Source organism: Uranotaenia lowii, chromosome 1, assembly GCF_029784155.1.
Source record: "Uranotaenia lowii strain MFRU-FL chromosome 1, ASM2978415v1, whole genome shotgun sequence".
In the NCBI taxonomy this organism is placed as follows: domain Eukaryota; kingdom Metazoa; phylum Arthropoda; class Insecta; order Diptera; family Culicidae; genus Uranotaenia; species Uranotaenia lowii.
Genome location: NC_073691.1, coordinates 155,821,077 through 155,834,219, shown reverse-complemented (window position 1 = coordinate 155,834,219; position 13,143 = coordinate 155,821,077). Strand labels below are relative to the sequence as shown.

Genomic DNA, 13,143 nt, shown 5'->3' with positions numbered 1-13,143 from the left:
CAGTATGGAAATAAAAAAGATTAGTTTTTAAAAAAAATTTCAGGAAGAGTTTTTTCAATAAACATGTTTCATCATAACCATTTTGGTGCTTATTTTTTCAATAATTGATTTGGTAAATAGTGTCCTCAACTAGAAATTTTGTCAAATTCGGCCATTTAGTTTTGGTAATAAAGAGTTTATTACTAGTAAAATTGATAGATAACTGATTATGGAAAAATGTCATTACAAGTATTTTTGACATCACAGCAGAAAGTGTAAAAAAACTTGATTCTATTTAAAGCTCATTAATTCATATAAAACTTTTATTTCTAAATAATATGTTTTTGATTTGAGTTTTTGTAAAAAGAAAGTGCAGAAACTTCTCTAAAGATTTTAAATTATTTTCATTTCAATAACAAACCCACCGTACGAGGACAGGTGTGCTCTGATATGTCTAACCTCACTCGAAAAGCGGCGCGTCGAACTGCAGCAAGGTTTTATATTCGACACATTGACCACCCGTATTGACTGTGCTTACATTTATGTACCAACGAGAACACTTCGACAATGTCAGTTTCTTTCAATTTCTCACCACCGTACTGCCTATGGCCAAAACCACCCTATTGACAAGTGTTGTGAACTTTTTAATTTAGTGTATAATTTGTTTAATTTTAATATGTGCAAACGTCGTTTTAAAATAGGCTTAAGAAGAATTTCTTAGTTTTTAAGTCATCAGTCTGTACGGTAATTAAACCAAAGACGAAATAAATAATATTAAATATAAAAGCTGATAGAAATATTGCATACATATTTAGATTCGGGGAACCCAAATTAGTTGAAATTACCGTTTAAATTCATTGCACCTAAAAAAAATGTAATTTTTGTGGCCTTGTGTAAATTTTTACAACCCTTTTTTTAAGTATTTAGAAGAACAAAAAACACGAAATAAAATTGAGTCTGAAATTGTTTTTTAAAGAATATTTCATATCATCATAACATTTGTTATGACATAAAAGATTTTTTTCACAAAAAAAAATGGTTCGTTTCAATCTCAATCTTAGATACACTTCTTAATAAAAACCCATTCTAGCTAAAGACGAGATAGATTTTGGATATCAAGTTTTGAGTTCCAATACAAAAGGTTGATTGAACTAAAAACTAGAATCTACAATCAAAGTTAGTTTCAATTCACGAACGTCAAATAATGTCGTAGATCGAAATGTCTCAAGCCAAGGGTGATACATGCCGAAATTCCGCCGGAGGCGAACAAAATTTCTGACTGACTGATCAAGTAATTTACCGTTACTACCATCAATATTAACACGCGCAATTCAAATTACTTTTTCATTGGTTTATTATCGGTGAAAAAAGTGACTTTTGGTGATAAAAGTGACCATTTTTCGGAAAATAGTGACTTTAGTGACCAAATGATGAAAAAAGTGACTTTTTAGTGACTGACCCAAAAAAAGTGACCAAGTCACTAAAAAGTGACTCGCTACCAGCCCTGTCTTTCGACACGAGTCGGTACGGGAAGTCTCGATCGCGCATTCATATTTTGTTCATCCTTAACTCATTAACAATAATTGCAGCACTACCAAGGGGTTCGTTACCACTGGCTTGGTTCAGGTTTGACTCATCTCTCTACCTTCAAACTGTTCGAAACAAATAAGGATTCCTGGAAAGTTACCTGAGTAACCTACTCGAGATTCCAAATTTTCCGAGATACTCCGGCTGGCTTGAACCCACAATCCATTGCATATCAGTTTTCCGTTCGTTTGATGCCCTGTCCTACCCCCCCACTAAACCCCACAATAATAGAGTTAAATTCAAATAAGGAAGTTTGAAATTCAGAAAAGAATGGTAATATAAAAATCTCAAAACATTAGGAAAAGTAAGGAACGAGCTCACCAAATTTAACAGCATGAGAGCCGCGTCAACAACAGTAAAAGGTTGTTCATCTTCGATTTCTTGACTTCTAATAAGATTATTTTCAGCATGGCTCCTGATGATCGTTGGGTGTCTTCTTTCGGAATTTTTCAAAATATTCTATTTTCTGGAATTCTTCCTTCCATAACACACCGAATGCGGAACTTAGGCGACCATTCTGCCAACCCGACATACATCGCAGCAACCTTGATTGTTTGTACGTTCTAGAGAAGGGTCTGAAGAAGACTCGTATCTCCAACAAGAAAAATCACCATTTTATTCTGAATACTATGAGACTAACTGCTCTCATCCAAACAGCTTTTCAGCTTTTCCAGCTTTTCCAGACGCTCTTCCCATTAATCCTTTTTCCATAAATTATCAAGAACCAAAATTCATTCATAAACAAATAACAAAACACGTCACTTCCTCAGCCACTCGGTAAGCAACACTTTTTTTTTTTTTGTAATTTCTTTATTTGAAACGGCTCATACCTTTAGGCTTTAAGGAGCCAAACTCGTTTTGTTTGATTACAATTGTGTGCTTATATCTAGTTCACTTTTTGAAGAAAAGATAGAAGATAGATAGGGAAATGTGAAAATAAAAAGAATTATAGACGAAGATCAATAGCTTTTAGGAAAAGATATATTTCGAACATGTAGTCCAAGTCTATCACAGCCAGCACATCTCTCACTGGAACATAGGGTGGTTTTCCTCGGGCCCTAAGGGAGTCTATAAAATTCGTTCTGGCGACAAGATGAACCTCGCACGACCAAACAATATGCTCGATGTCATGGTAACCTTGGCCACAACCACATAGATTGCTGCCAGCAATATCAAAACGATAGAGTACCGCGTCTAAGGAACAATGATTGGACATGAGACGGGAAAATATACGAATAAAATCCCGACTCAAGTTCAATCTATTAAACCATGGTTTAAGGCTTACCTTTGGGATAATCGAGTGGAACCACCGACCCTGCTCATCCTCGTCCCATTTGCGCTGCCAGTTGACAAGAGAGTTTCTTCGAGCCAAATAGTAAAATTCGCTGAAGACGATTTCACGTTGATACGTGTCGCCTTCCATCGCTCCCACCTTTGCCAGAGAGTAGCAACACTTTTAATGAAATAAAACTTATTTCACCGAGAATTCCCGGAGCATCCGGTTACATTTTGACAGTTCGTCTACTGAGACATCACTTTTTGAAAACTTCATATAAAATTTACAAAGTGAAATATATTATTTTATTATGTTTCGAGCGGGAGAAAAACGCGTGTGATTGGCAAAAGTCATCGCTTACTCCACATAATTTAAATTAAATTCATTGCTAAGAAATTTAAAAAATAAAAATAAAAAATTTACTAGGTTCAGTGATTGATCTTACTCATAACTGAATAATTTTAGAATTTCGAAAAGTCATATAACTCAAACTAAAAGTAACGACGACATTGATGTATGAAACAACTATAAGCTGATTTTTAATTGCTCTTTAAAGCTTCCACGTGTGAGGTTCCTATTGGCTCTCAAAGGTGTATTCTAAAAACTCATTCCGCTCCTTGAACGAAAACAAAAAAAAATAAGGCTTCATTTTGTCAGTTACATTTTGAGGTACGGTTTCAGAAAAAAATCTGCTACCTATTCAAGTCCATCTTAAACAGCCTTAAAACCGCCAATGCAACCTGTTGGTGGCGGCATGGCAGCCCAAAACATTGCCTTCCCACACCGCCATTTTCCCGAGAACAAAAAATCCCGGTGGAAGAGTTCATTTGACATTTTCCACACTGTAGGAAACGTAACACTGCAGCCAGCTGGAATGTCGTCGTGGCTATTGTTGCTTATCCGTTCCCCTGTAACTGTCGTTGTTGTTGTTGTTATTGTTTGCAGCAATTGTAATAGCAAGGATATTTTTCCATTGTTGCTGATTGTCTTTTGATCCGACTGATGGGGATCGTCCAACCGAGAGCAGCCCATCACTTTCGTCATCGTTATTGTTCTTTTGGTTGCTCCGGTATTGTTATGGACCATCAACAACGGGAGGGGTTTTATATTTTCCGTTTGCTGCCGCTGATTGGCCCTCCGCGGTCATTTCCTTCATCCAGCGCTAGAATGGGTTGCATCGAATTCGGAGTACTGACCTAGGACTAGTTGGACTAACCTCTCTCAATCATTGGCCGAGCGAAAATCGTTTAACAGTTGTTGAACAGTTATACATTTAAGTGTTATCTTCAAACTTTGAATTCTAGGTATGAGGTTTTTCTATAACTAAACCATAAATATGCCGTTCCCTAGAATAATTCAAACATCTTCTGACAGTGCACTATTGAAGGTTTATTCCAGAGAATGTGCCAGTTAACCTTGTTTTCGTTGCATGTGAAAATAGCTATAGAATACGGCCCCGAGCCAAACTTCCGCCCGGCAACAGATTATAGGAATATCTCTCTCACACACACACGTTCCAGAAATGCGTTTACCACGGCCAAAGTCTTCGGATAGCTTCGATTGAATTACAGCGCGCGCCTCGGAACATTTTCGCACCAAAGATTCCTATGTAAGTTCCCGACCAAAGCTGAAGAGTTGTGAGCTATCCTTGCACACAAACATTCATATGTCTCCATGCGTCTATCGCGAAATATGCTAGTCGAGAATATGCCGCACAAGTCTAAGAGCGTGCCAAAACTAGTTTCCGTTTTTCCCACTTTCGAGAATTGGATCAAGGGCTGCGGTGTGGCGGAAAATGGAGTTCATTATCGATACTGGCTTTCCACTTTCGCACGCTAAGTTAATCAATGGACGGCCGGATTGGTTCTGAAAGCTCTGTGGTGTTTCCCGCATTTGACAGACTTAGTATGTCTCTGTGTGTATAGATTGCAACCGAAAAATGTTAATTTTCTTGTTTTCAATAAGTGTAGGATTTATTTATTCAACATAGAATCGTCCTAAAGATTGTATATTATGGAACACAGCTTTGTCCCTTTGAACTTTATTTGAGCTCTTCCTTTGTTATCAGCAATTACAATTGACTGCACAAAACGGAAACCCAAAATTAACGATAAGGACAAAAGGCTGTTGAGCTTAGTTACAATTAAAAATTACGATAACCTGAATAGTTTCACTTTTACTAATATGGTATGGTATGATTAAAGTAACAGTTTTTAGAAATTATACACAGAAAAAATTATTTTCTGTAATTTTACGGCAAATATCCTGTAACAAAAAGGAGCAGGACATTTACCGCAATTTTACAGGTCGAAAAAAAATCACAGGACATTTATTTTTACGTGAGCATATTTTTTCACACGCTGTTTTAAAATTACAGTACTGTAATATTTAGTTCATAGAATTGAATTTAATGTCAATTAAAAAAAAGAATCAACTTTTTTTTCGATGAAATCAAAAACATGAAAATATGTTCAAACAATACTTTATTATCTTAAAAAACCGATATCACAACTACAATATGCAAGCGTTTTTTTTGTAAAACTCATAGTTGAGACACACTATGCGTGATGTTTTTTTTTATAAATTGCGTTGGGCTTTAGTTTCTTTTCTAGATCAATTGTAATTTAGTCCGTCATCTTTCCCTTCGTATCGACAATGTCTTTGTCACCCGCAACCCTAGAAACCGCTATAGGAACCACAAATAGATCGTCCAGTACGACCGTATGACAATGGCTGACATCTTTGTAAGGTTCATTCTATTGAGCCTAGCCTGAGGTCGATTCACCAGGAAGTTAATTCACGGCAAATGAAGTTTTTCCTCCATGAATTTGCCACCCACGCACAAGAAAATCAGCGATTAGTTCCAAGCCACTGAGGTAATCTGAAAGTAAACATAAGAAAAACTTCAATAATTTCTGTACAATTATGCACCTTTTAAGCGATTCAATATGCAATATGCACTGGTAGAAGTGCAAAGCAGGCAGCAACGAAATGAAAGTTTTCCTTAAATATAAAAAAAAACAATAAAAAAAAACATATTTCATGATTTTAATAAGTGAAAGTAATTCGGTCTTTTTTGCAATTGCCTCGTTGTTCCTTATTTGAGGCGCTTGGGATCAAAGGGGTGCAAGGGCCTAGTTTAGAGAAAACGCGCTTCAAAGTTGTGAAGGTGCTCGATTTTTCATATATTTTTCGAATTCGAGCAGTTTTTATTCAATCTAAAAAGTGTTCAAATAAAAATTATACACATTCGGGTTTTCACCAGATGTACATTGAAACATGAAAAATCGTTAGATATACATAACTCCAAAATGATAATTTTGGACTTGCACCCCTCTGATCTTGGGGGCCTCATTTGATATATTTCCAATTGTCCAATACGATCAAATATTGTCAAAGCTTTAAACAGCGTCATTATATTTTAAATAAAATACAAACTGCAGTCTACAAATGCGCTTTTTAAAGTGATAACAAAAAACCGGGAACAATTCCACCAAACTTACTTTGAATATGTTAAGTAATTTGTTCACCGTAATAAAAAAAAATCTGAACTCACCTCCATTTGAACTTGATTGCGTCAGCTGCTGGGGGTAGTGAATATCTGCGCAAAATTTTTCTTTGCCAGTATAGATGAACAAAAACGCAAATTTTCATCCTGATTCCATCCAGAACGTTGTTGCTGCTGCTGCTGCGGGGGGATTACCAAGGCGAAGGCAAACTGGTTCCTTTTGCGGCTACGGATTTGTATTTAAACTCCAGAGAGGTAGCAGCATAGCGATCTAAAAGAGGAAAATCAATATTATAAAAAGCTGGTTTTCGTAAAATTTTAAGTCAACAAATTTGTATAAACAAAAATGCAAGCAGCTTTTCATCTCCGTTAAAGGGCCGCTTCTATCAGAAATGCAGCTTGTTTCTCACCGAATCCCGGGCCATGAGCTAGACTGAAAATGGATCTCTCATTCCTCACTTCGTCGTTTCCTTTTTTGTCGAGAAGCTCCAGAATAGTTAGAGGTCTGGAATTACAATTTTGATTCAGTTATGCGAAGACATAATGGAATTTTGTGGAGAATACATACCTTTGGACGTACATTGCCTGAATCCCGCCTCGACTGTCGAATCCAAAAACATGATCCATGGCCACTTTGACTGTAGCAGGATAAGTTACGGTCATAACCGGAACTTTTCCGTTTCAATGGTGTCCGGATTAACCGAGACAGTTCTACATTCACCATCTGGGATACTACACCGGCTTATTTGACGACGCCTGCTCTTTTGACGTTTCTTTTTTGGAGACTAACTGGGATGCCAGACGTACTTGAAGTTTTTAGTCTGCAATTGAAAATTATTGCACGGGTCGTAATTTTACGGCACGTAATTTTTTCCGACCTGTAAAACTACGACAAATGTCTTGCTTCTTTTGGTTACAGGGCAATTGCTGTAATTTTAAATGATTTTCAATTTAAATTAAATGTTTTTTGAATTACAGGTTGATTTATTTTACAGGCGAACATTTTCAATGACACGTAATAGTCAAAATTTTTTTCTGTGTAGTACAAACAATAAAACTCATCCACAGTATAGTTCAGTACCACAAAATCCACGAAATACCACAATGGGCGATAGAATCGAAAAGTTATTTTTTCTCTCCTTAAAAAAAATCGTAAGATCTGTTAAAAGTTTAGTTGCATCCTCTTTGCACCTATGTTATGTGATTGAGATTTCTGTATTAATAATTTAATGTAATTTTGAAGAAGAACCCAACTCGAATTTTATCTGAAATCATTCGGTAAGCATGAAACTCATGTTCAAAGCAAATCTTCATAGACATTTTTCGCAGCTACGTAAAAAAACTTTACGTAAGTGACCAGGATTACTCACACTCGTGCACCATTTGGGACCAACTAAAGTGGAAAAAATTCAAGAAAAAGAAATGCGAGCACCACCTTTTTACCCCTCTACAAGCCGTCGTCATAAAGACCGCGAAAAGCCATCAACATTTCAAATTAGTCCACGGACTTTGGCCATCAAGTGTTATTGCGCTCCGGTAGATCATGAAGCGTGAAAATTTATACAAAATCCACGAAACTTATCATCCTCGCGTTCGGCGCAGGGGTTCGTACACTTTCGTCATATCTTTACAGCAGCAGAAAGACACCAATGATGACGACTGGCCCACGTTTCGGCAATTCGAGCGGGGGTCAAGTGGTCCGGATTGGGGACATCGCACATGTGTTGTGTTTGTTGAGTGACCGGGCCCCTTCCGAAAATTGTCCGCATTGGCTAACCAGCACCATCATTGGCTGACACTGACTTTCACGAATTGTTCACCGAGTACCTTTTTTTGGATGGCTTGTGGCCGAATCCCAGCTTGAATTTTAATTTCACTTTGATTTCGGGAAATTCGAAAGGCCTAACGATTCCGAGGCTTAAGGCGAATGTGCAGAATTAACTCATTATTTTACTTTTAATCCTCATCATCCGACATCAGAAATTTTTACTCGTTAGAGTTCCTGGAGTGTCCTGACTAGAACCTGCTATGTATCTTTCTTGATTCTCAACCGATAATGTATAAAATCTTTAGTTTAAGAAATCTCGTAATGTAATTCAAATATGTTTCCCAGAAAATATTCAGGTACTACACTTCAGTTTTCCGTTATTCAAAATCTAAGAAAACAAATCCGAAAAAATATGATTTTGAAAAAGACTGTAGAATGCTACGAAATGCTCAAAAAACTTTCACTTAATGTCCAGGAAAGCTTAAGTTAGAAGCTATACGTCGCACACAGCGATATATATTCTTGCATTTTTTTAAGATCATGACGTAAAAAATGTAAAAAAAGTGGTGCACTTTTCAGTCAATAAACCATTAAAATTGGTTCAGTCACAGTTAAAAAAAAGTTGAAAAGTGGATTGTAAATTGACGTGATTTGCCACGTTTAGATTCTCAAAATACAAAAGACTGGCATCCCTATTCCTTGTCATTGAATTTGACAACCATACAAATTACGGGCCCACGATCAGGGCTTTTAAATCTAGGGGTGGAACAACTTTGACACAAAGTAGGCGCGGTGAAGAAGTGGGCACGGAAGGCAAAATTTTGACAGCCTATTACATTGTTTACGTTTTTTGTCAAAGAAAAGCAATGAGAAGTATGACCGAAACAGTCGTGCTTTGGTGGTGGTGTTTTATATGACGTCACCATCAACTTGAATTTAAATCTTTTGTTTTTGTTTTAGAATGGCAAACAACAGTGGCTGTTTTTCAATCTCCTCGTGCAAAAGCCGTGAAGCCGTGAAGTAGTACGGCTGGACGGATCGAACTAGCAGAACAAAAGGGTAAAGGGTTTTCGTTTGAACTTCCTTTTTGTTTGTTATATCTTCTGTAGTCGAAAAAACTGACCACAATACAAATTCAAAGTTCAGGCGATCCTCTCCGTACTACTAGGCAAAAGCTTCAGATGCCTCTCATTGGTTTTCCTTTTCAGATGGAATTACCATATTTCTAACACCATATCAGGCTACAATTTACTTTATTTTCATGATGTTAAAACATTATTAGGATATTGTTTTTTCGAAAAATCTATGTTGTCCGGTCATAGGCGGTGTCCGGCCATAGACGAGTTCCCCCTACACCTATAAAAATAATATTTGGCGGCATTTCTATTCTTGGTAAATCTCTAGCCTTCGCCCGCCTGATATCGAAATTCATTGAGGACTAATTACTAATTCATTTCGGTGTAACATGTGTTTCAAGCGACAGTTCGATTTGACTCCTAACGTGTGGGTGCTGTAGCCTTGAATATCAAGCTCTCCTGATTTGATAGGTGTTCCGTGCAGGGCCACTGTTGTCAAGACATTTGGCTGCAGCATCACCGTTTGTGGGAATGCCTCGAAAAATACCCCTGTTGTTAGTAACCGGATGTCAGTTACATGAAGCTCGAAGGGCAGCGGGTTGGTCAGTTTCAAGTTCACCTCGCACACATCGTGCTGAATCCAGTTGAACGATATTTTACTATCGTCCTTCGGCTGGCGGCGATCCATCGAACTGAAGTGGATTGGCGTGAAAAGGAACGGTCCACTATCGGCTTTGGCAACAACAATCTAGACAAAGAACATGTAGGAATAGTAGAGAAAATTATTATTAGATGCCATATCAATTATTGTTCTCATCAGACTGATGCATTGCGTAGGGATATGGAAAATACTAACCTTGAGCGGTTTCATGTGCGACGGCAAATCTTTTACCAACAGTTGACTGCACAAGGGTAGATCTGTCAGATTCGCGGGCGGTATGATGGTTCCATTTTCCAATACCAACGGAACCGGTGCACCCTCGCACTGCGAGCTGAGATTTTGGAGCTGTAGTGCCATTTCTTTTTGATCGTGTGCGTTCAAATGTTGCCACATCGTTTGCAGCAGGAATGTCATGTGCCGTGTAGCTAACGCCGATTGTCCCAGCCGCCTGGCCGTTCCCATCAGCTGTTGGAGAAGATCGATCGGCCAGCCGATGTTGCTCTCGAGTACCTGTTGTGGTTCAAGAACGAGCTTGTGCCCTGGGAAACTTTCCAGCATGAGTCGATAACTTTGGCCCCAGTCAGGGTTGGTGTTACTAACGGCAACGTGTCGCCAGGCAGCAAGTCATTGGCAGAATGCGGCTTTTCTGTTGTAGCCTATTTTCTGGTACAGATCTGTGAGTACTTCAAACCGCCGAACCCGCTGTTGTTCGATCATGTTGAGGTTAATGTAAAGTACGTTTTGAAGGAACATTGCTACGTCCAAGTTTTTTCCCTGTTCAATACAGATTCTGGCTGCTTTCAGAGCAGCTTCTGTTTCGATACTACCTGCGCTACGATACTTGCTGTAATTAATAATCGCTTCTCGATAACGGGCTGGAATTTCCTCCGGTTGGAGAATGTTCGGAGGGAACTTCTGGGTAGTAGTTGATTTGTTAACCAGCGTTCCAGAATCGGTGAGCGAAGAACTTCCACTGGCCGTGCTGCCACCTGATCCAGATGAAAATGTTATCTGATAGAAGAAGCTGGCGAGTTAGAAGAAGCGGAGGTTTTGTCCGGAATCGATGCCGTTTCAGAATTCAGATTAATCACCATATCGGTTTTTTTCTGCCGTAGATTGTTACATTCAGCTCGGTTTGGTTGTCGAATTTGCCAACTGTTATCAAACCCAGCAGTCTCCGATGCGGCTGGAAAACCCCAATCATTATTTTCCACTGGATGGTCTCTAATATATCGGACCCAAATATCTCGAGTTATTCTTGAAGAATCTGAAATTACAATGAATGATGTCAATTTCAATCAAGCAAAATTTACAACAGGGCAATTTCTTTACCAGGAATTTTGACGTTGTTCAGTCGCTGAATTCGTTCGAAAACACGCTGCAGAGATCGCGGCTTCAGTGGACCGATTCCGCGCACAAGGATTAGCAGACAACCGTGATGATAGTGATGCTGCTCGTAGTCTGGATGCGCCATTATCGGGTCACCTGGTCCTTGCGATAACATGTAACTTACAGACGATCTCATTTAGTGGCCAATTTTCTTCATTCGGTCCAGTTCGTTTTTGCTCCCTGCTTCGATAACCTTTTATACTTCAAACGGAGAACTTTCTCCCCCAATCCCGGGAAAGGAATTTTCTTGCCAGCAGGTCTACACTGATTTGACACATCATCTTTTGTCGTCGACTCTTTTTTATGGTTATTTTTCGCGATACGCCTCCCTTTTCTTCGTGCGTGCCACACACAGCTACCGTGATACCTGTGCGCTTGATGCACTTTGATCCGTTCTTGTTTTGTAAACAATGTCACAGCATGGCTGAGTGGGCTCTTTGACATTTTACACCACCCTAATCTAATAACCCTGCCCACGATTTGGTGGGCCCAAGGTGTGTATATATTCAGGAGGTGTTACCGAATATCGAATTCCCGATTCAGCCATTTTGGCTATGTAGGCTATGCAACTATGCGGAACTCATGAAGTTTGTTTACCAACAACCACCGAAAAGCTGAGCAAAAAATAAACAAACTCATTGAGAGCTCCGCTCACTCCTCGCCTACTTACTGTGAAAGTCGGAGAACCTAGTGTATCAAAAGACCTTGGGTGGGCCCATGATGAGATCTAGATATGGTGGTCTCACTTTGGCAAAAAGTAGACGAGGGTTGGATGCGGAGGAGAAGCCGAAATTTGACAGCTGGCTGTTCGGCTGGCTGTTGGCTGGCTGGGATGCCAGGTGCTCTGATTTTTTGTAAAACACGAAGTTTTGCCAATGATCAAGATATTGCTTAGACAATGATTTCGCCTTGATTTTTGGAATTATAATTCATAGAATCGAAACAAAATCTTCCGGCTGAGCTCCGGGCTGGTAAGCAAAGCTGGAAGAGGTTAGACCTATAAACGACGGTGCCAGCTTTGTTAGTAGCGGTGAGTAACATTAATTTTGCATTACTTATGACAAATTTATGCTTATACAACACTTTTTTCTTTCAAGAGCTATCTAGAAGCAGCAGAAAGTCATCGAATCGGATGGTAACATGGCGAGGCGTTACATTCCATCGTCCGAGAAGTGGCTGTCCCTCCTGCAGGAACATCCGATCTTCATCGAGATGAAGAAGCTGCTTCAGGAGGACCCCCGTCTGTTGCCATCGCTGCTCCAGAAGATCCAATCGAGTAATCCGGATCTGATGGGTAGCATTTGGGAAAACCAGATGAAGTTTTTGGCACTTTTGAACGAGGAAACCGATGAGCTGAAATAGGAAAATAGGCGCAACGTTAGGCGGCTGAGCAGCACGACGATAAGTCCGATGAGTGGGTTGGGGAATCAGTTCGATCCACTGCCGACTGTTGATTGTCCGGAATGGATTGAGCCCCTGAAGGATTCCTGCAGGTGATGCTGTCCAATTGCTAGTCATCCTCGAGTGCAGCAAAGCTCGGGCTCAGCGCTGCTCGTGGGTGGTGGTGAAGGTAGATTAACTGAATATGTTAATATTAAAAAAGGCTTATGCAGTATTTACACGGTGCAACAGTTATTTGAAAATAAAATTTCGAATCATAAAATCGTTTATCATTTAATCATGAAAATTTTCAATAGCAGAATTTAAGCATTCTTTCAGCAGAACCGATTTATTTTTATTTTAATCCAACACTTTTCGATTGGAGGGAAACAAAATAGCTCTTTGGATAAGGTAACAAGAATAAGGGGCAAGCAACATCCGGTTTAGGGTTTTGGTTGTTTGTTCCACCCTTGAGGATCCTTTCTATCATAACGGTCAATGAAAAGTATTTCTTTTTCG

General features: G+C 39.1%; 1 protein-coding gene and 1 pseudogene across 10 annotated transcripts in view; one reads left to right on the top strand and one right to left on the bottom strand.

Annotated features, from left to right (window-relative positions):
• Positions 1-13,143, top strand: part of LOC129740632 (putative uncharacterized protein DDB_G0282133) — a 143,586-nt gene that overhangs the window by 44,895 nt on the left and 85,548 nt on the right. The window lies entirely within an intron of this gene.
• On the bottom strand, positions 8,866-11,711 carry LOC129740633 (protein brunelleschi-like; annotated as a pseudogene).